Source organism: Hyperolius riggenbachi, chromosome 2, assembly GCF_040937935.1.
Source record: "Hyperolius riggenbachi isolate aHypRig1 chromosome 2, aHypRig1.pri, whole genome shotgun sequence".
NCBI lineage: Eukaryota > Metazoa > Chordata > Amphibia > Anura > Hyperoliidae > Hyperolius > Hyperolius riggenbachi.
Genome location: NC_090647.1, coordinates 525,157,458 through 525,171,013, shown reverse-complemented (window position 1 = coordinate 525,171,013; position 13,556 = coordinate 525,157,458). Strand labels below are relative to the sequence as shown.

Sequence of the window (13,556 nt, the reverse complement as noted above, 5' to 3'; positions counted from 1 at the left end):
ATTGGCTTGTGTTGGCCCTGAGGGCTCATTTCCCGTGAGATTGGCAGGTGAGTAGCTGGTTGTCACTCATGTCTCCTATTCTAGGATTTCCTCTATTCTTCTATCGGTGTCACTCATATGTGATGTTCCCCACCCTTATATCAGCCGGTCACTGGGGAATCAGCAAAGGGGTTTTCTGGGGATTATACATAATATGATTTATTCTGATGTTTATATAATAATTCAGGCTGATATTTAGCTACCAGTGATACACATGGCAGTGAGGGTGGGAACACACTAGGTAATGTGTGAAAGTTTGCGTTTTCCTACATATGTATTTGTGCATTTTCAGTGCGTTTTGCAAACATATGCTTTTTGTTCCGTACGTGTGTTTTTCTTGCGTTTTGCATGCGTTTTCATGCGTTTGTGGTTCACATATATAAATTACATATATACGTTTTGTATGCATTTTTAATATGCTTTTTATACTAATCATAAGAAAGTCAAAAGGAAGCGGAAATACATCATCAAAATTCTTTTTTTTTTTTCAACGTATTAAAAATGCACAAAAACACAATAACTATGCGTCACTATTCACATTCACTATGTGCGTTTTAGATGCGTTTTGGAAAAATATGCAACAAGTCCTGCGTTTGAAAAAAACACACATTGCAGAATGCAAACATCTGCTTTTTTCCATGCGGCTTATTAACTTGCATTATGTGTGTTTTCTGCTGCGGTTTCAGCAATGCTAGCGTTTCTGCCTAGTGTGTCCCTACGCTGAGTGTTTGTTTTATTGGTTATAAGTGGGAAATACAACTATGATGGCTAATTTGTGATATTCTTCAGGAAATAAGCTTGATTTTATAGTGTATAGCAGGGGTGTGAGAATGTTCCAGAATGTGGGTGTGGTTATGTGATGATGTCACAATAGGCTTCCTCCCTCCACAGCTGAAGCCACCATTGTGACATCAGCATGTTTATCATATATTGGCTTGTGTTGGCCCTGATGTCATGGGGCTTGATTCACTAAACCGTGATAAGTCATATCACGCCGTTTTGGCACGCATTTGCGTGTGATCACAAATTATCGCACGCAATCGCGAATTATCGCACAAAAACAATATCGTTTTCACACGGTAATTTGTGCTTGTGCATGATAATTTACGATTGCGCGCAAGCACAGAAATCCACGCGAAAACGGCCGTGATATGACTTATCACAGTTTATGATATGTGTTTGTGGTTCACATATATAAATCGTATATATGCATTTTGTAGGCATTTTCTATGCATTTTATGCTAATCACCAGGAAGTCAACATGAAGCAGAAACACATCATAACAATTGTTTTTTTGTTTTTGTTTTTTTTAAAAGCTTTCAAAAAAGCACTAAAACGCAATACCTCTGCGTCCCCCTTGACATTCATTATGTGCGTTTTAGATGCATTTTGGAAAAATATACAGCAAGTCCTGCAGTGTAAAAAACACACAATACAGCTATGGTGGCTAATTTGTGATATTATTCAGGAAATAAACTTCATATCATGGGGCTTGATTCACTAAACCGTGAGAAGTTATATCATGGGCGTTTTGGCGTGTATTTTCACATTTGCATGCGATTGCGAATTGTTGCGCACAATCGCAAATTATCGCTCAACATGATATCATTTTCGCGCGATAATTCATGATTGTGCTGATAATTCGTGATTGTGCTGATAATTCGTGATTGTGCGTGATAATTCACGATTGCGTGTGCAAATTCGCGGTCTCGTGCAAACGTGAAAATTTGCGCGAAATTGGCCATGATATGACTTATAACAGTTTAGTGAATCAAGCCCATAGTGTATAGCAGGGGCGTGAGAATGTTCCAGAACGTGGGTGTGGTCATGGGATGATGTCACAATAGGCTTCCTCCCTCCACAGCTGCAGCAACCATTGTGACATCAGCATGTTTATAATATATATTGGCTTGTGTTGGCCCTGAGGGCTCATTTCCCGTGAGATTGGCAGGTGAGTAGCTGCTTCTCCCTCATGTCTCCTATTCTAGGATTTCCTCTATTCTTCTATAGGTGTCACTCATATGTGATGTTCCCCACCCTTATATCAGCTGGTCACTGGGGAAACAGCAAAGGGGTTTTCTGGGGATTATACATAATATGATTTATTCTGATGTTTATATAATAATTCAGGCTGATATTTAACTACCGGTGATACACTTGGCTTTGTGGGTGGGAACACACTGGGCCATGCGTGAAAGTTAGCGTTTTGCTGCATATGCACTTGTGCGTTTTCAGTGTGTTTCCATTTTGTGTTTTTGTTCCGCACATGCATTTTGCTTGCATTTTAATGTGTTTTTGGTTCACATATATAAATCGTATATGCATTTTGTACGCATTTTCTATGCATTTTTGATATGAATTTTATGCTAATCATCAGGAAGTTAACATGAAGCAGAAACACATCATAACAATTGTTTTTTTTGTTTTTGTTTTTTTAAAAGCTTTAAAAAATGCACTAAAACGCAATACCTCTGCGTGACCCTTGACATTCAATATGAGCGTTTTAGATGCATTTTGGAAATATATGCAACAAGTCCTGCAGTGTAAAAAACGCACATTGCAGAATGCAAACATGTGTATTTCTATGTGGCCCATTGACTTGCATCATGTGCACTTTCTGCTGCGTTTTCCACAACGCTAACGTTTCTGCCTAATGTGTTCCTACCCTGAGTGTTTGTTGTATTAGTTATAAGTGGGAAATACAACTATGATGGCTAATTTGTGATATTATTCAGGAAATAAACTTGATGTCATGGGGCTTGATTCACTAAACCGTGATAAGTTATATCACGGCCGTTTTGGCGTGTATTTTCAGATTTGCACGTGATTGCGAATTATTGTGCGCAATCACAAATCATCGCTCAAAATGATATCATTTTTGCGCGATAATTCGTGATTGTGCTGATAATTTGTGATTGCGTGCGCAAATTCGCGGTCTCGTGCAAACGTGAAAATTTACGCAAAATTGGCCATGATATGACTTATAACGGTTTAGTGAATCAAGCCCATAGTGTATAGCAGGGGTGTGAGAATGTTCCAGAACGTGGGTGTGGTCAGGTGATGATGTCACAATAGGCTCCCTCCACAGCTGCAGCAACCATTGTGACATCAGCATGTTTATCATATATTGGCTTGTGTTGGCCCTGAGGGCTCATTTCCCGTGAGATTGGCAGGTGAGTAGCTGCTTCTCCCTCATGTCTCCTATTCTAGGATTTCCTCTATTCTTCTATAGGTGTCACTCATATGTGATGTTCCCCACCCTTATATCAGCTGGTCACTGGGGAATCAGCAATGGGGTTTTCTGGGGATTATACATAATATGATTTATTCTGATGTTTATATAATAATTCAGGCTGATATTTAACTACCGGTGATACACTTGGCAGTGAGGGTGGGAACACACTGGGCCATGCATGAAAGTTAGTGCTTTGCTGCATATGCACGTGTGCAGCACGGTGTCATGCAAACGCGAAAATTCGCGCGAAAACGGCCATGATGTGACTTATCACGGTTTAGTGAATCAAGCCCATAGTGTATAGCAGGGGCGTAAGAATGTTCCAGAATGTGGGTGTGGTCATGTGATGATGTCACAATAGGCTCCCTCCACAGCTGCAGCAACCATTGTGACATCAGCATGTTTATCATATATCGGCTTGTGTTGGCCCTGAGGGCTCATTTCCCGTGAGATTGGCAGGTGAGTAGCTGGTTGTCCCTCATGTCCCCTATTCTAGGATTTCCTCTATTCTTCTATAGGTGTAACTCATATGTGATTTTCCCTTATGTCAGCTGATCACTGGGGATACAGCAAAAGGGTTCTCTGAGGGCTGTACATAATATGATTTATTCTGATGTTTATATAATTAGTCTGACATTTCATTGCTGGTGATATACATGGCTGTGAACGTGGGTTGTATTGGTTATAAGTGCAAATACAACTATTTTGGCTGATTTGTGATATGATTCAATAAATAATCTTGGTGTCATAGTGTATAGCAGGGGCGGAAATCGTATTTGAACGGAAAAAAAACGCATTACCTCAACTGCAGTATCACTGAACTCGGAAGCATTGGACCAATCAGAGAATGCAGCGTCAACATGGAAGTACTTGGCCAATTAGGGAATGCAGAAAATAACCAAAACATTTCTTGGCGATAGGCTTTCTGCAGAAATAGCGCATTACCACAACTCCACAATTTTAGCCCAATAACAGAACTCAGAAGCATTGGACCAATCAGAGAATGCAAAGTCAACTCGGAAGAATTTGGCCATTCGGAGAGTGTAAAAAATGTACCAAACAAAGACTCCTCGGAAATCCGTAAATTTGGTAATCGGCATTTGCGCAAATCGGAATTTCCACTAAATCAGCATTTCCAACCATCCCTACTTTTAAACATCATTTGGGAAATGCAGCTCTTTAATTGATTGATCATGAGAAGAAGGCGGTGCTGGCTGTCACATGATCATCGTCCTCACTGCTTCGTACTGCATGAGGCTTTAGAAAGCTAGTGGTGGCGCTGTATTGATAGATGTTCAAACACAAATCTGCTAAAATCTGACTAACACTGAATGATGCACGGCGGTAAAGCTATTGATATTTTTGGGTCTATATCTGATCAGGTAATTATTGATTGTTTACATTATCAGGTACATATCATTCAGTGTATATGCCACCACTCATTGTCATTGCAAACACTCATGTCATTTCTGTCACTTGTGTATGTTTGTATAAAGCAGGTTTAGTTTCAGGTTATAATGTCCCCTTCTTCTTTCTATTTACAGATTATTGGTTGTAACAAACTTTTGGTTTGCCGATCAAGCGAGAAACTATAGTCTCTACAGTTCATAAGCTGTCAGTGAGTATTACCATTTATTACTTTATGCATGTTTGATGTAGGAGAGGTTGTGTGGTCAGTGTGGAGGATGTTTAGGGATGTCCATGCGCATGCATGCACTTTTTCTCTCAACCTGCACACAGATAGAAAGCGTGGGATCAACATCAGATGGGCGGGCAGGTATTGTGATCACGTACCAAGCTAGGGCCCGCCATGGCATGTAAAGTACCCCTGATATGGGGTTAAAAAGTTGGATGAGGCCTATGGTGGGCCAGATTACCTCCTCCTGAGTGGTCACAAACTGCTTTTTGTCCTCAGTGTCCCTCCCCTGTCTCATTACCAGTCCTCTAGGCCCTCCCACCTTGTGATGTCCCTTCTATGTATTATACACTAGCTGGATGCTCGGTGTTGCCCGGGTATGTATTTGGCCGGTGTTGGCTCCGCCCACTTTTCCTAACCCTAACACACAATTACTCAATTACTTAATGACCAAGTTTGTGGGCTTTGCGGTCTTTGGCATCAATAATTTGCATTGAAATAAAATAAATCTGATTGGATGTGGCTCCACCCCTTTTCTGAATTTGATCCCCAATCACCCAATGGCCAACTGTACCAGGTACAGGTGATTAACAGTGCAAATAGATTGTGCCATTAACAGTGCAAGAATGGCAGCAATTAAATATTCCCCTTGAAAATCAATAGGTGAATTTTGATTGGCTTTTGTAGGCTCCACCCACTTTTCTGAATATTAATCCCAGTGACCTAGTGACCAACTATGCAAAATTTTAGAACCCTACCATTAACAGTGTAAGAATGGCTGCCGTGTTCCCAAGGAAATTCGTATTTGTCTCTACCCACTTTTTGGTTATGAGAATAAAAAGTAGCCTATACTCTATTCCAGGTAATGTACTATGTGTGTGCCAAATTTCATTCAAATCTGTTCAGCCATTTTTGCATGATCGAGTAACAAACATCCAAACATCCGAACTTTCCAATTTATTTTATTAGTAGGATTGGCACTTCCTGATGATGTGTCATGTGATTCCTTGTTGCCGTAGCGGGACGACCCTGGAAGCGGGGATCATGTAAGTGTTAACCCTCGCTTGTTGCCTGCTCGCCACTCCGCAGGGAGGGAGGAGGGAAAGTATATTAACAATGTGACCTGGGGTCTGCAGCATGCAGTTTGGGCTGCTTAAACTTTACCCATGCCAGCCATGGAGGCTTCCCGGTCCCTTATCCATGCCCCCGGTCCTCATCCACTGTCCCTTGCTAACTGGTGGAATACACCTTCAGGCTCATAAAGCTTCAGAAGTATCTCACCTCCCCCAGTATCTCCAGAGACATAGATGTGTACTGTACATGCATGAGTTCCAGCTTGCGCAAGTGCAGTACAAATGCACCCATCTTCTGTAGCACTCGGGGATGAAAGTATTTCCAAGGCCTTCTGAAGAGTTCCCAAGATGTGGAATTACAGACGGGGCCAGTGGTGGACCGAGGGTACGGAGAGAGGATCGGGAAGACTCTATGGGATCCACAGCCTGCCTTCTCCATAGGGAAATATCTTTTTTAAGTCGCTTCGCATTTGCTCTTTTGTGACCATCTCTTGTCATCTCTCTTTGCCTTGACTGGAGAGGTGTCACTATAAGGAGGATCACTGTAGGCAGCAATTCTTAATTTACCTTTATTTTCCTTTCTAGGTATCATGGCACAGAACTGTGAGGTCATGATGGAAGATATATCCATCGAAGAGTGGTAAGTATGATCAAAAAACCTAATACTAATAATTGAAATCCCCTTTCCCATAATCTAACCATATTCTAACCTAACTTTGAATACATAATACAAGAAAGGTTTGTGTACCTTCAGGGCTGGATTTATACTTTTTTGTGCACCTAGGCCAAGTATCTTGGGGTTCCCCTTTCATGTGCAGCAACGTCTCTCCCATTACATGTGCAACCCCCTCTTCCACATGTTTCTACATATAGCCCTTCTTTTTCATGAACACCTCCCTTGGACATCGGTTTCCCATTTTCATATGTTGGCAAGGGCATAGCAATAGCAATAGCAGCCATTGCAGCTGCTATGGGGCCTTGGAGCAGAGGGGGCCCAGGTGGTACTTGTGTACCTTCACCCTATGATTTTATCTAAGTGCCCATGGACTATATGCAGTGTAGATGGCTGAGAATTTAAATTTCCCAATTAACTTATATCCATAGTGTCAAGGTTTGGCCAGATCGAGAGGGAAGCAGCCTTATTTAAGCTAACACAAGGCTTTCACCCCTCAACAACACTTCACTCTGCCACCACTAGCTGCTGCTAGACACTTCAACAATTCCCACTCTGCTGTCGAGGGGCCTGCACTCAGTCCAGCATTTTCGTATTTAGGTCAGCTTTGTGCTTAGGCATAAATATGGGAACGCCACACACACACACACACACACACACACACACACACACACACACACACACACACACACACACACACACACACACACACACACACACACACACCACACACCACACACCACACACCACACACCACACACCACACACACCACACACACCACACACACCACACACACACCACACACACACCACACACACCACACACACACCTTGGTCGTGGAAGGACACGAATTCTGATCAGATCAGGATCAGCCCTAGCAGAGTGCTACCTTCAGGAGAAGACAAGTTCTGATTTTTCCAGGCTGATTTTTATAGGAAGATTTGTATCCGAGGCCAGAAATAATCCAATTTCCCCAGATTGTGACATCACAGTTTGCAGAGACCTCTGTAAGATCCTTGCTTGCTGTGATATGCAAATTCCAAAGGTTTCCTGTTCCGCTTTGAACCTTCCGGACTCAGTCCAATTGTATATTGGGACAACAGGTGGCTGTATACAGACTTCAAAGCAATGCAAACACGTCAGACTGCAAATGGCTGCTAATTAGCAGCTTCCTTCATCCTAGTAGGCTGTAGTGTCCAAAGGAAACAAAATGCAAATGTAATTTACACTGCCATACTGAAAATCAAATTAGCAACTTCCTTCAGCCTTGTGTCCAGGTGACAATTATACACCAAAGCCAGCTGCCTGACTGGCTTCTAACAGACATACACATAAGAGGTGCATAGCCAACAAAAAATGAAAAAAACATGGCTTCCACGAGATAAAGTTTCAAAAGATGGCTGCAATATTATCACACATAGGGTAGAGGCAGATGGCATTTCTCAAGAATGCCTACATCTTTTTTTCCCCAACCACTCTTTTGGCTACCTGTGGTGCAGGGAATTTTTGGCAACCCATGGTGGGGTAAACCCAAGGGGTTCCTCTGGCTACCCTTACTGAAAGAAGGGCTAGTTAATGCTGGGAGGCCCTCTAGTTACCTAAAATTGGTATGTGGAGGGAAGGGGCGCAAAGGTGCCTTGTTATTTTTGGGAAGGGGGCCTCAACTAAAACTTTGTTATGGGGCCCTATGATTTCTAGCTACGCCCCTGTATGTTGCTCCACATTTTCAGCCTCCCTTTCATGTGTAGCAACCCCTCTTTTCTGTTCAGGTGCCCCTTTGGGCTGCAGCCACCCAAAGCCCGGGCCTTTGTGGCCTTTCCAAAAAGCCAGCCCCGTGTACCTTGACAACATTTCTAATATCACAGCACACTGTCATTGTATCATGAGTATATTCATACCCTGGCCAGTAAAAGAGCTCATATGGAGAAGTAATAGCTTGTCATATAATGGATGTTTTCTCTTTTGTATTGGATATCCGGGATACCATCCTGGATGAACCCAATATAATCTGGATGTAAGTATGTATACAGGTCATTCTCAAAAAATTAGCATATTGTGATAAAGTTCATTATTTTCTGTAATGTACTGATAAACATTAGACTTTCATATATTTTAGATTCATTACACACAACTGAAGTAGTTCAAGTTTTTTATTGTTTTATTATTAATGGTTTTGGCATACAGCTCATTAAAACCCAAAATTCCTATCTAAAAAAATTAGCATATTTCATCCAACCAATAAAAGAAAAGTGTTTTTAAAACAAAAAAAAAGTCAACCTTCAAATAATTATGTTATGCACTCAATACTTGGTCGGGAATCCTTTTGCAGAAATGACTGCTTCAATGCGGCGTGGCATGGAGGCAATCAGCCTGTGGCACTGCTCAGGTGTTATGGAGGCCCAGGATGCTTCGATATCGGCCTTAAGCTCATCCAGAGTGTTGGGTCTTGCGTCTCTCAACTTTCTCTTCACCACAATATCCCACAGATTCTCTATGGGGTTCAGGTCAGGAAAGTTGGCACGCCAATTGAGCACAGTAATACCATGGTCAGTAAACCATTTACCAGTGGTTTTGGCACTATGAGCAGGTGCCAGGTCAAGCTGAAAAATGAAATCTTCATCTCCCTAAAGCTTTTCAGCAGATGGAAGCCTGATGTGCTCCAAAATCTCCTGATAGCTAGCTGCATTGACCCTGCCGTGGATAAAATACAGTGGACCAACACCAGCAGCTGACATGGCACCCAAGACCATCACTGACTGTGGGTACTTGACACTGGCATTTTGGCATTTCCCTCTCCCCAGTCTTCCTCCAGACTCTGGCACCTTGATTTCCGAATGACATGCAAAAGTTGCTTTCATCTGAAAAAGTACTTTGGACCACTGAGCAACAGTCCAGTGCTGCTTCTCTGTAGCCCAGGTCAGGTGCTTCTGGAGCCCAGGGAGGTGAGTGAGAGCAGGGGCTGCTGCAGAGACTTTAGCAGCGTGATTTTTTTCCCCCTGATTTTAGGGTCTGAAATGTTTTAAAAAGACTCTAAAAATCCTGAAGTAATCATACTGCCAGGGAGGTTAAAGTAACTTTAAATGCATGAAATAACAGATGTTTATGTACATTGATAGCATTACTAATATCACAGCACTCATTGTATCGTAAGTATATTCATACACTGAGCAAGTAAAACGTCATTAGTGTTTATATAAGGAAGCAACAGTTGGGCATATAACTAATCTTTTCCCTTCTCTTTTGTACAGGTCTCTCCAGTCATTCTATGATATGTAAGTATACATGTAAATGTGTTGTGCACTAGCGCTGCTGTCCAGTGCTTACAATATTTCCCAGCATCACAGCACTCTCTTGTTACATTGATACAAGGACCTGAAGATAAGCAGTTCCAAGCACTGCGCAAACTCTTCACACTCACATCTGGGAGAAAAAACAAACATTCCTTCCTGTTTTCTATTATTAGATCTGGGAATTAGATCTGGGGAAAAAAGAGTAAATACAGGCTGGGGCATAACTACAGGGGAGCAGTCTCACAACTGCAGGGGTGCCCTGAGCTGTAAGAAGTCCCCAACTACCAAGGACAGATTTTCCATAAGGCAAAGTAGGCAGGTGCCTAGAGGCGCCTGATGATGAAAAGGCAGCTCACCCCTCTCCCCATGTGTCTCCCTCCTGCCTTCCCTATGCAGAATCCCCAGCAGACCGTAAATGAGAGTTTACTCAACCAGCTCTTGGCATTCCTCTGATAAGATCTCCCTTCTGCTGGGGGCATATTTAGCTACCTAACACTTGAGGGCGCCTCTAGCTACATAGTACTAGGTTGCCAGAAGTGCGTTCAGTATTAGTGGGCAACTGTGGCTAACTCAGGGGAAGTAGGGAGGGGGTGACAGCTGGGCCAGCTAGCAATAGTTAAGATGTGGTTTTGGCACGGTCTGGTAGTGGGGGGACTGACAGCTGGGCCAGCTGGCATACTTAAGGTGTGATTTTGGCAGGGTTTGGTAGTGAGGGGGGGGGGGGGGAGTAACAGTTGGGCCAGCTAGCAATACTTGAGGTATGGTTTTGGCAGGGTTTGGTAGAGAGGGGAGTGACAGCTGGGCCGGCTGGCATACTTAAGGTGTGATTTTGGCTTGGTTTGGTAGTGGGGGGGGGGGGGGGGAGTGAAAGCTGGGCCAGCTGGCATACTTAGGGTGCGCTTTTTGATGGGGTTTGTGGGTACATGGATGGTGAAGTCTAGGGTTCCAGAACATTTGTACCTACAGGCTCCTATGATGTAAATCCAAGCCTGCCAACTACTTCTTCACTCCCTCCAACAAAAGGGGTCCATCCTTCAGATCAGGTGCTTTTGGGGCTACAGTTGTTATGGATGTGAAGAATACGATGTCCGCACTTGTTTTATGACCTTGGCTAGGTGGACCCCCAGGCTGAGGCTATGAGGGGCACCAAGGGTAGGCAAGGGAAAGGGTATGAAACATTAGGGGGACCAACCACATTTTTACTGGGGGGCACATGATTTGTAGTTATGCCCCTGAATACAGTTTTCAGAGTGAATAGCTGTGGATAAAACGACTTTTCCCTATTCCATAAAACAATGTTTAGTTTATCCACACATGCCTCAATCTAAGCAGAGACAGAAGGCTTTGAGCATTTTGCTTGAACCATATAGTCAAATGAAGAAATCCTAATGCTCAGTTTAGTTACAGAGGACATAATGGGGGAGATTCGCTAAGATTCTCCAGGGTTAGAATACATCGGGGAACATACGGGATCCTGTAACTCTATAGTTTGTTGCTAGTGTTAGGTGGGAAGAGTTTGAGATAAAAATGAATTTTCTTTACTACTAATACAATATAACTTGTGCATAAGAGCTGCCTGTATTACATTAAGTAACATTCATTTATTTCTTTTCTCCTTATCTAGGGATAGCCCACTCATTTTACCCTCTCCCTATCCTCCACGTCCGTGGTGGAGACCAAGGATCCAGTAAGTAAATATGTTTCTTGGAATTCCTGCCCCAGTAGCATATTAGCATTTATATTATTGACTTTACATACTTCTCATGTAGGGTCTTTGTGAAGAGGTGGAAGGTTTGCAAGCATAATGACATAGTGTGGAAAGCAAGACTTATAAAAAGTCCCCCCCCCCCCCCAAAAAAAAGCTGAACAAAACTGCATAGCAAGCAAACCTTAACCGCCCCTTAAGGACCAGAGACCATTGGTGCCAAATACCAGGGCCTGCTGACGTCTGGCTGCATGGAATCGCTGCTGCCGTTATTTACGCTGCACACCCGTCACCCCAGCCTCTCTATGATGGCAGAGCTCTGTGAGCCAGTCAGGAGCCAATTTCATCAGATTGGCCGGGATGTTCGTGAGGGAGACTGGCAGACATCACTGGAGGCTCAGTAAGTCCTTCAGGGGGGAGGTTTGTGAGGGCGACTGGCAGACATCGCGGGAGGCTCAGTAAGTACTTCAGGGGGGAGGTTTGTGAGGGCGACTGGCAGACATCGCGGGAGGCTCAGTAAGTACTTCAGGGGGGAGGTTTCTGAGGGAGACTGCCAGACATCACGGGAGGCTCAGTAAGTACTTCAGGGGGGAGGTTTGTGAGGGAGACTGGCAGACATCACGGGAGGCTCAGTAAGTACTTCAGGGGGGAGGTTTGTGAGGGCGACTGCCAGACATCACGGGAGGCTCAGTAAGTACTTCAGTGGGGAGGTTTGTGAGGGAGACTGCCAGACATCGCGGGAGGCTCAGTAAGTACTTTATGGGGGAGGTTTGTGAGGGCGACTGCCAGACATCACAGGAGGCTCAGTAAGTACTTCAGGGGGGAGGTTTGTGAGGGCGACTGCCAGACATCGCGGGAGGCTCAGTAAGTACTTTCGGGGGGGAGGTTTGTGAGGGAGACTGCCAGACATCACTGGAGGCTCAGTAAGTACTTCAGGGGGGAGGTTTGTGAGGGAGACTGCCAGACATCATGGGAGGCTCAGTAAGTACTTCAGGGGGGAGATTTGTGAGGGAGACTGCCAGACATCGCGGGAGGCTCAGTAAGTACTTTCGGGGGGGGGGAGGTTTGTGAGGGCCACTGCCAGACATCACGGGAGGCTCAGTAAGTACTTCAGGGGGGAGATTTGTGAGGGAGACTGCCAGACATCGCGGGAGGCTCAGTAAGTACTTCAGGGGGGAGATTTGTGAGGGAGACTGCCAGACATCGCGGGAGGCTCAGTAAGTACTTTCGGGGGGGAGGTTTGTGAGGGCCACTGCCAGACATCACGGGAGGCTCAGTAAGTACTTCTGGGGGGAGGTTTGTGAGGGAGACTGCCAGACATCATGGGAGGCTCAGTAAGTACTTTCGGGGGGGAGGTTTGTGAGGGCCACTGCCAGACATCACGGGAGACTCAGTAAGTACTTCAGGGGGAGGTATGTGAGGGAGACTGCCAGACATCACTGGAGGCTCAGTAAGTACTTCAGGGGGGAGGTTTGTGAGGGAGACTGCCAGACATCGCGGGAGGCTCAGTAAGTACTTCAGGGGGGAGGTTTGTGAGGGAGACTGCCAGACATCACGGGAGGCTCAGTAAGTACTTCAGGGGGGAGGTTCGTGAGGGAGACTGCCAGACATCACGGGAGGCTCAGTAAGTACTTCAGGGGGGAGGTTCGTGAGGGAGACTGCCAGACATCACGGGAGGCTCAGTAAGTACTTCAGGGGGGAGGTTTGTGAGGGAGACTGCCAGACATCGCGGGAGGCCCAGTAAGTACTTCAGGGGGGAGGTTTGTGAGGGAGACTGCCAGACATCGCGGGAGGCTCAGTAAGTACTTCAGGGGGGAGGTTTGTGAGGGAGACTGCCAGACATCACGGGAGGCTCAGTAAGTACTTCAGGGGGGAGGTTTGTGAGGGAGACTGCCAGACATCGC

The 13,556-nt window shown here is 44.6% G+C and overlaps 1 long non-coding RNA gene across 1 annotated transcript; it reads left to right on the top strand.

The window, feature by feature from the left end:
• Nucleotides 1-4,745: 4,745 nt before the first annotated feature.
• LOC137545039 (uncharacterized) lies at nt 4,746-11,639 on the top strand. The gene is made up of 5 exons (XR_011025979.1): nt 4,746-4,892; nt 5,880-5,956; nt 6,569-6,623; nt 9,906-9,929; nt 11,572-11,639. It is a non-coding gene; the product is annotated as an uncharacterized lncRNA (long non-coding RNA).
• Nucleotides 11,640-13,556: the final 1,917 nt, after the last annotated feature.